This window comes from Dendropsophus ebraccatus, chromosome 2, assembly GCF_027789765.1.
Source record: "Dendropsophus ebraccatus isolate aDenEbr1 chromosome 2, aDenEbr1.pat, whole genome shotgun sequence".
Taxonomy (NCBI): domain Eukaryota; kingdom Metazoa; phylum Chordata; class Amphibia; order Anura; family Hylidae; genus Dendropsophus; species Dendropsophus ebraccatus.
Window position 1 is genome coordinate 47,088,597 of NC_091455.1, and position 12,436 is coordinate 47,101,032.

A 12,436-nucleotide genomic window follows, 5' to 3' on the forward strand; every position below is an offset into this window, starting at 1 on the left:
TGCTAGCCACTCATGTGATAACCACCATTCTGTTCTTGGGATGAGCTTTGTATCCCCTATTCTGTTGATAGGGGAAAGATCCTTCAGATAGGAAGTGAGTGAGTCCAAGTGAGTAATGTCATACACAAATGTGTATGGTTTGTGACAGGAAACTGTAAAATATACATTATCATGACATAAATAACTAATAGAGAGGCACACATATTTTAGAGCAGGGGTGGGGAACCTCCGGCCCGCGGGCCGCATCCGGCCCCTGACACCTCCGGATGTGGCCCGCGGCTCCCCTGTGACATGCGCCGCTCTGGAGGAGAAGGAGCCGACACACACGGCATCCTCCTGTGTCTGTGACAGCTGCCAGGAGGATGCTGTGAGTGCCGGCTCCTTCCCCTCAGAGCGGTGCACATCTTCTGACTCCTGCCCTCCTGTGACGTGCGCCGCGCTGGTGAGGCAGGAGCTGGCACAGACACAGGAAGATGTGTTGTATGCCGGCTCCTGCCTCACCAGCGTGGCGCAGAGCGGCGCACGTCTTCTGACTCCTGCGGGCCGCGCGCGATGACGTCATTTCATCGTGCGCCGCCTGCAGGAGAAGACCGGCACAGAAGAGAGGAGGGAGAAGAGGACCTGGACAGCGTGGGAGCGGACGAAAGGTGAGTGGGATGTTTATTTTTTCATTTGGGGCAGACACTGGGGGTTAACTAGGCCACCAGGGACATGACTGGGGGGGAAGGGGTTAACTAGGCTACCAGGGACATGACTGGGGGGTTAACTAGGCCACAAGGGACATGACTGGGGGGTTAACTAGGCCACAAGGGACATGACTGGGGGGTTAACTAGGCCACCAGGGACATGACTGAGGAGTTAAGTAGGCCACCAGGGACATGACTGAGGAGTTAACTAGGCCACCAGGGACATGACTGAGGAGTTAACTAGGCCACCAGGGACATGACTGAGGAGTTAACTAGGCCACCAGGGACATGACTGGGGAGTTAACTAGGCCACCAGGGACATGACTGAGGAGTTAAATAGGCCACCAGGGACATGACTGAGGAGTTAACTAGGCTACCAGGGACATGACTGGGGGGGTTAACTAGGCCACCAGGGACATGACTGAGGAGTTAACTAGGCTACGAGGGACATGACTGAGGAGTTAACTAGGCTACCAGGGACATGACTGAGGGGTTAACTAGGCCACCAGGGACATGACTGAGGAGTTAACTAGGCTACCAGGGACATGACTGGGGGGGTTAACTAGGCCACCAGGGACATGACTGAGGAGTTAACTAGGCTACGAGGGACATGACTGAGGAGTTAACTAGGCTACCAGGGACATGACTGAGGGGTTAACTAGGCCACCAGGGACATGACTGAGGAGTTAACTAGGCTACCAGGGACATGACTGGGGGGGTTAACTATGCCACCAGGGACATGGCTGGGGGGTTAACTAGGCTACCAGGGGCATCACTAAGGATTCAAATCAGGTACAAGGGGCATCACAGAGGGTTAACTACAATAGCAGGGGCATTAGGGGAACAATACTTTGCCTTGTTCGGGTGCTGCAAACCCCCGCTACTAACTGCCGCGCACGGTATAACATTGAGTGCGGCCCTCGAATGATTTTATTAAGGCCCGACCGGCCCTCGACATGGAAAAGGTTCCCCACCCCTGTTTTAGAGCAACAACCATTTACTTGATCCCAACAGACATTATGATGCTTCCATCTGTGCCTTATACAGTGAATGTGATTACAGTTCAGCCTATAGGAGGTCATACCCAGGGCCAATGTTAAAGAGGACCTGTCACCCCCGGTGATGGGGTGACAGGCTCCTGACCCCCCCGTTAGAGCCCCATATACTCACGTGATCCCGCCGGGTCCCGCTTCTGGAGATGGTCGGGTCACAGAGATATCGGCGCCCGAAGCCCGGCGCGCGCTCCTCAGATGAGTCCAACGCTCATAGAGAATGACAGGAGAGTCCAGCGCTCCGTAATTCTCTATGAGTGTTGGACTCATCTGAGGAGCGCGCACCCCGGCACGGGGGGTGACAGTTTCCCTTTAAGCTTTAAAGAGAACCAATCACCTAAAATTAATTCCTGAAGATACAGACTGCCTGTGCAGTCTGTATCTTATGCTTTTACCTAATCCTGTAAAGCGGAGCAGTAAGGACGGGGGCGGCCATCTTGATGACGTCACAGTGATGCGTTCCAGCGTTGGAACGCAAGGGACGTAATCAAGATGGCGCCCGGCTTTACTGCAACGCTACAGAGGACTGGGTAAAGTATAAGATACAGACTGCAAAGGCAGTCTGTATCTTCATATAGTTTATTTCTGAAGATATAGACTGCCTGTGCAGTCTGTATCTTATACTTTACCCAGTCCTCTGTAGCGGTGAGCAAAGCCGGACTCCATCTTGATTACGTCCCTTGCGTTCCAGCGCTGGAACGCACCAGTGACGTCATCAAGATGGCCGCCCCCGCCCTTACTGCTCCGCTATACAGGATTAGGTAAACGCATAAGATGCAGACTGCACAGGCAGTCTGTATCTTCAGGGACATACTAATAGGCCGAGTTAGAATAGACATACACAGTGATCTCGCACTGTATAGCGCGGGATCACTGTGTATTTACAGAGCGGCGGCAAAGGCTCATGGGAGCCCTTCCCACCGCTCGGCATGCCGGGAGCTTCCTGTCTCGCGCCGGCTCTTTTTAAAAGAGCCGGCGCGAGACAGGAAAAGAGAATGTGTATATTGTAAAATCACGGGAGTAAAATAAAATAATTCCAATTACAAATATTAATAAAATATTAATTTACAGCTTATTAGCAAAAAATTTTTTTTTAAATTTCGGCCATGATTGGTTCTCTTTAAGGTGCCCTTTGCAAATTTGTACTTTGGTGTACCCACCTCCACCCCACCTTTTTCCCATACTGATGAATTTCAAGTTTGCTTAGTTATATGGTGATAAATACTCACATATACAGAAAGAGGAAGATGGTGTGACAAAGTAGTATTTCTTTGTAGGGCAGATGTCCCCAACTCCCAAGCAAAAAGAATGAAACCAAAGAACACAAAATAAAAACACAACACATTGTAGTCAGGTGTCAAATACTCATAATTTTATTTAAAATCACATGACACTAAAAATGGTTGACCCCTGACTCACATTCAGGTAAGGAAAAACCCCTGTGGAGGAAACCTTAAGGGAGCCATGGCTGTAGAGTTGCCCCTCCTCTGGGCTTAGAGAGTAATAGCAATATAACAAAGTGTAATATTTGTACATTTTATCTGATTTACAGGCAATAATATAAGAAAAGTAGACTATGAATACACTACACTGGATATAAGAGAGATCTGGCTGCGATATCTGTCACCATAATAACGGCTAGGCGGATGTATATCTTCTCTTCTCAGATCCAGGTAAATCTCTCAAGAATGTGGAGACTTGGTTGAAGGGGTAATCTAAAGCAGACACCCCCTGTTCCCCTGATAGAACCTCCAAATGACATCAGGGCCAGGAGAGAGTAAAATAATCAAGCTCAAGGTCCTCTGGCTCATCCAAGATGGCGCTGATCCAGGCAGCGGGCCTATCTTTTATAGAACCTTCTTTATGACATAAGCGATTGTCCTCACGGCTCATGGTTGCCATGGTAACTACAGGTGCCCAGAGTTATCTGAAGTATTAACTCTATAATGTCTAGAACTGTGCTTTACTGCAGAGGTCATTACACATATGTAACCAAGCAAGCAGCTTATAGTTCGGGCACTGAGGACAATAAATAATATAGAGATTACACAGGTAGATGTAGATGTGATATACCAGGGACCGGCCCTGTCCCCAGCACATACCTGCTAAATTTTTGGACGATCAAAGAGAGACACAAATGGTCACTACACTACACAGATACAATACTAGATAAATAGAAAGATAGATAGATAGATAGATAGATAGATAGATAGATAGGAGATAGATAGATAGATAGATAGATAGATAGATAGATAGATAGATGGATAGATAGATAGATAGAAGATGGATCCAGCTCCAGCTTCACTAAAACTCATGCAGTGCTAATAAAACAAAAACTCATAGACACCTGCTATAATCCCATCAGGTCTCCTGCTACTTTCAACTTTTACTTTGCAAAGATAGGAAGTAAGTAAGCCTCCACCAGTAAATAGCAACCACCATGTTGGTAATGCCCCCCGTGATGTAAAAACAAACAAACAAACACACTCATTACAAGCACTTACAGTTGAAGTGCTAGGCAGGGCACCCGGTTCTATCACTCATTCATCCCAATGTCACCAATGTAAGTTAAGTAGTCTGGCGGCTGGCACCCTTTGCGACTGCACTGTTTGCACATAAGCTAAGGCCATGGTCATACCCCTTCAATACCTGTCACTTGAGTGTCTGTTCAGCCAACAGCCATGTTTCCTGATCTCCCTACAGACATATGTTAAAGCTGAACATTATTGTGAGAGAGGAGGGGTAAGCCGCTGCCAGACAGCTCTGGTGGTGGGTTATTACTCAAAGAACTAAAGGATTAGGCAGTTGACATCCGAAATTACTAACCCTTTTCTCTGCCAACATTGTCTGTTGCAGAAAGCTGGGATGCCCCCATAAACTTAGTTAGCTGGTCCCACCAAAGTGGTCAGGTTTGGCTGACTTTTGACTAAAATGTACATGCACCTTATTAATCTATGGTTTTCATTGGCTACTGCTAATTGGTCTACAACTTATCTGTTGGCTTCTGTCACGTATAGTCTAGTCATTGAGCAAAACAGGCGGTAATTCCAAGCAGGACTCGTGCTGCAGACTTTGGTTGGAATCCCGCATGCCTCACTGTCTCAATGTGATGTCTCGTGCGCCTCCGCTCAAACAATTGACATGTCGATTCTTTGAGCAGAGAACAGAGGCACGCAAGACATTACATTGAGACAGCAAGGCAGGCGGTATTCCAAGCGGAGCCCAGTGTGAGTTCCACTCTGAATTTCTGCCGGTTTTGGTCAGTGTGAACAGGCCCGGGGACCTCCAGCCCTGTATGTCGCAGCACAACTAGCAGATAGAAGTGCCGCACTACAGTACCAGAATCACAGGCTTAGCTCCAGCAAGGGCACAGTGAACATGAAGAATGAAGTCTGCATTGTGGTCTTCCCTCCAGAGCCTTGCTGGGTGGTTAAGGGATTGGATACGGAACATTGTACAACATGTCATTGTAGTAGCTTTCTGTTACCTACAATAAAAGTTTAGTAATAATGTAAATAATGCAAAAAAATACAAAACAACAACAACAAATAGATCAATCAATCTGTCAATGACGCTCATCCAGAATTATTCACTATTCGGTAATGAACTTGTTATCAGTTAAAAAACGTTCTAGAACCTTCCCTTAACATTTTCACTTACACAAGACCCTTTGTGAATGGGACATAAGGGATTGTGTTTAATCTTTAATCTTTCATCATGTGCAGAACTTTGGCCGCCATATACACGCCACTAATGAGAAAACACAATTGTGATGGGAAAAAAGAGCATTGTTTCTTAAGAAAATAGCAATGTTACCCCATAATCCAGACACAATTTGCTAATTGGTAATGCCGTAGGATGAAAGACGAAACAACAAGAAATAACTTTGCTTTGGCCAAAACTGGTGACAGGCTGTTCTAGTTTCCACAAATAGAGCGTGTTTAGTGTTCTTCTATATTTCATGAGTTCATTGTTTAGTTTTTGAGATTTCTACTTGCTGCTTAACACGCTGTAATACACCGCAATTGTTTGGCACATAAATCCACTCTGCAGTGTAGCCGACATGTATGAAAGTACACACACAATACAGTAGAGTACACACCATACACACAGTACACACACAATACAGTACAGTACACACCATACACACAGTACACACACAATACAGTACAGTACACACCATACACACACAATACAGTACAGTATACACCATACACACAGTACACACACAATACAGTACAGTATACACCATACACACAGTACACACACAATACAGTATATACCATACACACAGTACACACACAATACAGTACAGTACACACCATACACACAGTACACACACAATACAGTACAGTATATACCATACACACAGTACACACACAATACAGTACAGTATATACCATACACACACAATACAGTATACACCATACACACATACAAACACAATACAGTACCGTACACACCATACACACAGTACATAGAGTGTCGGACTGGGGTATCTGAAGCCCACCAGAGGAAATTATCCTGGGGGCCCACCAATGAAGAAGAAGCGAGAAACAACATATCAGTCAGTTTTTGTGCAAACTGGAACTTGTGCTCCCCGCATCTGCAAGTAGTTTTTCAAGTTTTTTAGTTTCATGTATTTAAAGGGGTATACTGGTGAAAATGTTTTTCTTTCAAATTAACCGATGTCAGAAAAGTTTTAAGATTTGTAATTTACTTCAGTTTTAAAATCTCCAGTCTTCCAGTACTTAACAGCTGCTGTATGTCCATTAGGAAGTGGTGTATTCTTTCCAGTCTGACACAGTGCTCTCTGCTGCCATCTCTGTCCATGTCAGGAACTGTCCAGAGCAGTAGCAAATCCCCATTGAAAACCTTTCCTGATAAAGATGGCAGCAGAGAGCACTGTATCAGACTGGAAAGAATACACCACTTCCTGTAGTACATACAGCAGCTCAAAAGTACTGGAAGAATTGAGATTTTTAAATGGAAGCAAATTACAAACCTGTATAACTTTCTGACACCTTTTAATTTCAATGATTTTTTTTTCCTGCTGGAGAACCCCTTCAAATAAAATGTTTCCGTTTGTGGTATCACCCTTTCAAATTAAAATTAAAGGGAAAAAAGTAAGGAAAAAAAATCTCCCAAAATGTATAATCCATATACATACAACAATTTTGTGTTGTCAACACAGCGTTTGCTTCTTACAGTTTCCAGAACATAAGCAGTGAAGTGCAGATTATTCCTATTACAATGCATTGGACGCTAGGTTTCCCCTCTCTGATATACAATACCTAATGATAATTTTTACAGAGTATCTCCTCCTCCCCCTGTGTGAGGCCCACAGCAGTGTGTACTGGGAACAATTACCTCATATTACTAGCTTCTGATCCCTGACCCTCAGATTTCTCATTTCAACATTGTTGGTTTGGGTTTCCAAGGTAAATTGTCTTTTACTGTTTCCTCGGATGTGGGAGCAGAGCTGAATGTTGTGGATGAATCAGCAGAGATCTGGTGGCCGTAATATCCACACACTGTTAGTTATAGCCTCCCACTGCCTATGTAATGGGAATGGCAGAAACAGATAGTAGCGGTGTGAGACGTCCCTGTCAGGTGTCCTTCTATTAGCACATTTCTGTCCCATGCCTCTCATATCAGGCAGGCAGCTTTTCTTGACTTGGAGTCCAGGCCCATTGACAACTAATTTATTAATTGTACAGAGATTGTCATCACTCTCATTCATCCCTGTAACTGTTTCCCCATACCCCATCTATTCAGTCTCATTCTCCCAGTTCTCAGCTGCTGCTTTCTGCTGAAGACACAAAAAAATCTGTGTGTGAGCTTATCTCTCCGTCTCCCCCTCATTCCCCCTCCTTTCTGAGACGGCTGATGTAAACAAGTCCCTGGCAGGCTTTATCTGCAACTCTGTAGTTTCTTTGTAATGTTGATAAGGTTAATCTGAGGTCAAGTTGATGATGCAGCGAGTTTTGACAGTTCACTCCACTGCATACAGGCTGGGACGTGGGAATGAAGCGTAAAACTACGGACAGCATGAACAGCCCAATTGAAATCAATGGGCTCTCATTTTGCCCATAATTACGGATCCGCAATTATGGACAATATTACGGACCATGTGAATGTAGCTTTAGTCTCACCATAGGCAGCAACATATGAAAAGTTATGTTTAAGTGGAATACCCCTTTAATCTGGCTCTGGCCTTAAAGTGTCACTGTCGTTATAACTTTTTAAAATCTAAATCAACAGTAGATGTGATATAAAGTATGTTTGCAATATACATTTATTTTATTTTTTTGTTTCTATCATGATGTAAAACAAAGCTGAACTTACCAATAATCCAGGTCCAGTCTCCTGAAGGCAGATTTCCTGACTTGTGCTGGTTGTAAAAAACAGACTAAACGCAGGAATAACAACCAGTACAGAGAGTCACGGCTCAATGTGTCCATCAATCACATGACTGCCTTCTCTCTGTGAGTGCTCAGATGGCCTGAGATACACAGGACTTCCTGTTTTCTGACTGTTTTCTGTTCTTTGAGAAAAAAAAGTCAGAAAACAGGAAGTGCAGTGTTTTCCATGATAATTTAAAAAAAAATGAAAGTAAACTTGCTTTAAATCACATCTACTGTTGATTTACATTTTGAAAATTATAATGACAGGTGCACTTTAAGAAGTAACCATGGCATGTCAGGCTGATCATCCTTTGGTTACTTTAAATGCAATTCTATATACACTTTTTCCTGGATGCTGGTATGTACGGAAAAAAATACCTCACCATTAGAAGGGGAAAAAGCAAGAGCACAGAATGTGTGGATGAAAGAATACTTTTAGTCACCTGCAAGTTGTGCACAACTTCAGTGCTTTATGAGTGCAACAGATGGAAACAACATTATATGTCAAACTATTTTTGTTCCCTCATAGGAAAACAATGGGATCATACACTACTCATGACTGACCAGAAATGGCCATGGAGCCGTGGCCCTGTTGAATACATTATTGTCATAATTAGGAACCAACTAAGCACCCTCTGGTGGGATGGTCTAAATCCTCACTTAACAAGGACTGTGCATATTATTATGGACAAATTCATTACACTTAAAGTGTCCCTGTCACAATCGGACAAAAAGGTTAGACACTGCTCGGCCAATCAGTGGCTGCCGTGGTGTCCCACCTCAGCCGTTGATTGGCTGAGCAGCAAAAGTGAAGGCAGATGGAAGATTGGAGCAGTAAGTATAATTTCCCTGCTTCCCTTCCCACCAATAGAGCACAGTCTGGCCACCAGAAGGTTAAAGGAATAGTTCACAAAAAAAAAATCTTAAAAAAAAATAAATCTCAAGTCTTCCAGTACTTATCAGCTGCGGTAAGTCCTGCAGAAAGTGGTGTATTCTTTCCATTCTGACACAGTGCTCTCTGCTGCCACCTCTGTCCATGTTAGGAACTGTCCAGAGCAGCAGCAAAACCCCATAAAAACTACTAGAAGACTTGACATTTTCTAATAGAAGTAGATTACAAATCTCTGACACTTTCTAGTACCAGTTGATTTGAAAGAAAAAAGTTTTGGTGAACTACCATTTAAACTTAAAGAAGCACTGCGGATTTTTTTTTTATTTGTCCTGCTGCTGCGAAATGGCATGTATACTTACCAGCGATGATCGGTGTCCCGCGGCGCAGCTTTGTTCTAATCCAGCGCCATTAAAATCCCGGGCGCATTCACATGACCACTCTTCACTCTCCAGTCTGACACAGTGCTCTCTACTGCCACCTCAGTCAATGTCAGGAACTCTATCCATGCATCTCTATGGGACAGCTTGACTTCCGGCCTTCAGTGAACATGGAGAAAGAAGAGGGGTTAGAAGAGCGGTGACGTGAACGCACACAGGATTTGACCAGCGCCGCAGGACCGGAACGAAACCTGTGCCGCGGGACAACCATCATCGCTGGTGAGTATACGGGCCAGCATGTAGTGGGTGGACGAATTAAAAAAATTCCAAAAAGCTTCTGTAACCCCCTAGAGGCCAGACAATTTTAAATTAACCAGGTACCGTCCACTCTGCTGGGCGAGGGGCATCTGGTTAAATGCTTGAGTCTCATCTCTTCTCGGCCTTTTGGATCAAGTGTAGTATCTGTTCTTATCAGTTTAATATCTGATACATCCCCTATCTGGGGACCATATATTAAATGGATTGTTAGAACAGGAAGATGGAAAAAGAGCTTGCTCTGTCCTCTCCAGGCATTGACCTTGTATTGCAGTGCCTAAAGGTTCAGTGCACAAAAAAAAAAAAAATGCTCAAGTCTCCCATCGATTTCAATGGGGCTCGTTACTCGAATCGAGCTAACAAGCATTCAAGTATTTTGGTGCTCACTCATCTCTAGTGCAGACCATGGCTGCCCATACACACCTAAATGAGAAGATCTACAAACGGCAGTATTATGGGATCAGGAAGACATGATAGCAATAAATATTACCTACCGTATTTTTCGCTTTATAAGACACACTTTTTTTTCCTCCCAAAGTGGGAGGAAAAACTAAGTGCGTCCTATAAAGCGAAGGCCGCTCCCAAGCAGTGCCGAGCACCGCATGGAAGCCGACCCGCCCGCCCATATGCATAGTGAGCGGCCCTGAGCGATCCCCTCCACCCGCCCAGCCCGCCCCTTCTATCCCCGCTCAGCTGAGCCGATCAGAAGCCCGGAAAAGTGCAATGAGCAGCACTTTCCTGGGCTCCTGATCGGCTAAGCGGCGATGGAGGGGGCCGGCTGGGCGGGCGGAGGGGATCGCTGTCCTACTCACCTCTCCGCCGGCCCCAGCAGCTCCTCTCCCAACTCTCCGGTCTCCCGTCATCCTCCGGCCTCCCGTCATCCTCCGGGCACAGGCAGCGAGGTACAGAGAAGCTGCCTGTGTCCCGGAAGTGTTCTGCAGCTGCAGTCTCTCTGTCCCCCGCTGCCTGTGCCGGAGGATGACGGGAGACCAGAGTGTCGGGAGAGGAGCTGCTGGGGCCGGCGGACAGGTGAGTAGCCTGTTTGTTGTTTTTCTGGTCGCAGGGGGGATTGGCTACTATGGGGGGCATTGTATGGGGGCATTGGCTACTATATGGGGGCACTGGCTACTATATGGGGGCACTGTATGGGGGTATTGGCTACCAAGGGGGGCATTGGATGGGGGCATTGGCTACTATATGGGGGCACTGGCTACTATATGGGGCACTGTATGGGGGCATTGGCTACCATGGGGGGCATTGTATGGGGGCATTGGCTACTATATGGGGGCACTGGCTACAATATGGGGGCACTGTATGGGGGCATTGGCTACTATATGGGGGCACTGTATGGGGGCATTGGCTACTATATGGGGGCACTGTATGGGGGCATTGGCTACTATGTGGGGCACTATATGGGGGCATTGGCTACTATGTGAGGCACTATATGGGGGCATTGGCTACTATGTGGGGCACTATATGGGGGCACTGGCTACTATATGGGGCACTGTATGGGGGCATTGGCTACTATGTGGGGCACTATATGGGGGCATTGGCTACTATGTGGGGCACTATATGGGGGGATTGGCACCAATCACACTGCTGCTATCTCCAAACTGTGACAATGGGCAAAATGTTTTTTTCTATTTTTCCCCCCTAAAATCAAGGGTGCGTCTTATCAAAAGGTGCGTCCTATAAAGCGAAAAATACGGTATATCATTGTGCTTTCTATGGACATGACTAGTGATCATATGTTGGGTATGAAGGACTGTGTAACTCTAAGATATTGGACGGATGAAGGCGTCTTGAAGGAGTCAGACATTGTTCTGCCCTTATTTGTTGTATCAGAATGTCTTATACCTTGCCCATATTCCGCTTGCATAGAGGACACCTTGGTTACAATGATGGCAGCATTTAGAGGGATAATTAGACGGCTTGTTAATAAAGAAGAATACAAAAATGTAATGGCTGAAAGAGGAAGCAGGACAAGCGATCGCACAAAGAACCTTGAAGTCACTTTCCTTCTGTAGATGTTACTGGATGATTTAGTATCCTGAGAATTACATATTGCTTATGGATTTCATTTCCTCACTTTCACTATGTTTTCCTGTGAGTTATTATTCATAATTACACAGTCGTTTATAATATCCAGCACACTCATCAACTGGACACCATAAATCCACTTCAAAAGACGTGACCAGCATCGGAGGAAACATGAAAGGAAATTGTTCTCCGTCACTATGTAAATCACTTATAGTGTAGTATGTGCCGCCACTGGCCCAAACACTTCTGAGGACAGAGCCTCCCCCTTTGTTCTTGGGGGGTGGGGGTGCTTGTCAAGTTCCTGTCTTGGACAGAGGTGGCAGCAGAGAGCACTGTGTCAGACTGAAAAGAAAACACCACTTCTTACAGGACATACAGCAGCTGAAGTATGGGAAGACTTGAGATTTGTAAATAGAAGTAAATTACAAATCTATATAACTTTCTAAAACCAGTTGATTTAAAAGAAAAAGTTTTCTTTTTTTTTTTTACCAGAGTAAAAAGAATGTTAAAGTGAAACCTGTCACTTTAAATATGGTATCTGATCTGCATGAATCATATTATAGAGCAGAATAAACTGAGTAGTTTGAGCAGCCTTACCTGTGTAAATGTACTTAGAGATATAACTGTCAATTACTCAGAAGATCCACCCACTTGACTCCTAACCAGA

At 45.2% G+C, this 12,436-nt stretch overlaps 1 non-coding gene across 1 annotated transcript; it reads left to right on the plus strand.

Moving 5' to 3' along the window:
* The first annotated feature begins 9,842 nt into the window (after positions 1-9,842).
* Positions 9,843-10,028, plus strand: LOC138784966 (U2 spliceosomal RNA). The gene has a single exon (XR_011361989.1). It is a non-coding gene; the product is annotated as a U2 spliceosomal RNA (small nuclear RNA).
* The last annotated feature ends 2,408 nt before the right edge of the window (positions 10,029-12,436 follow it).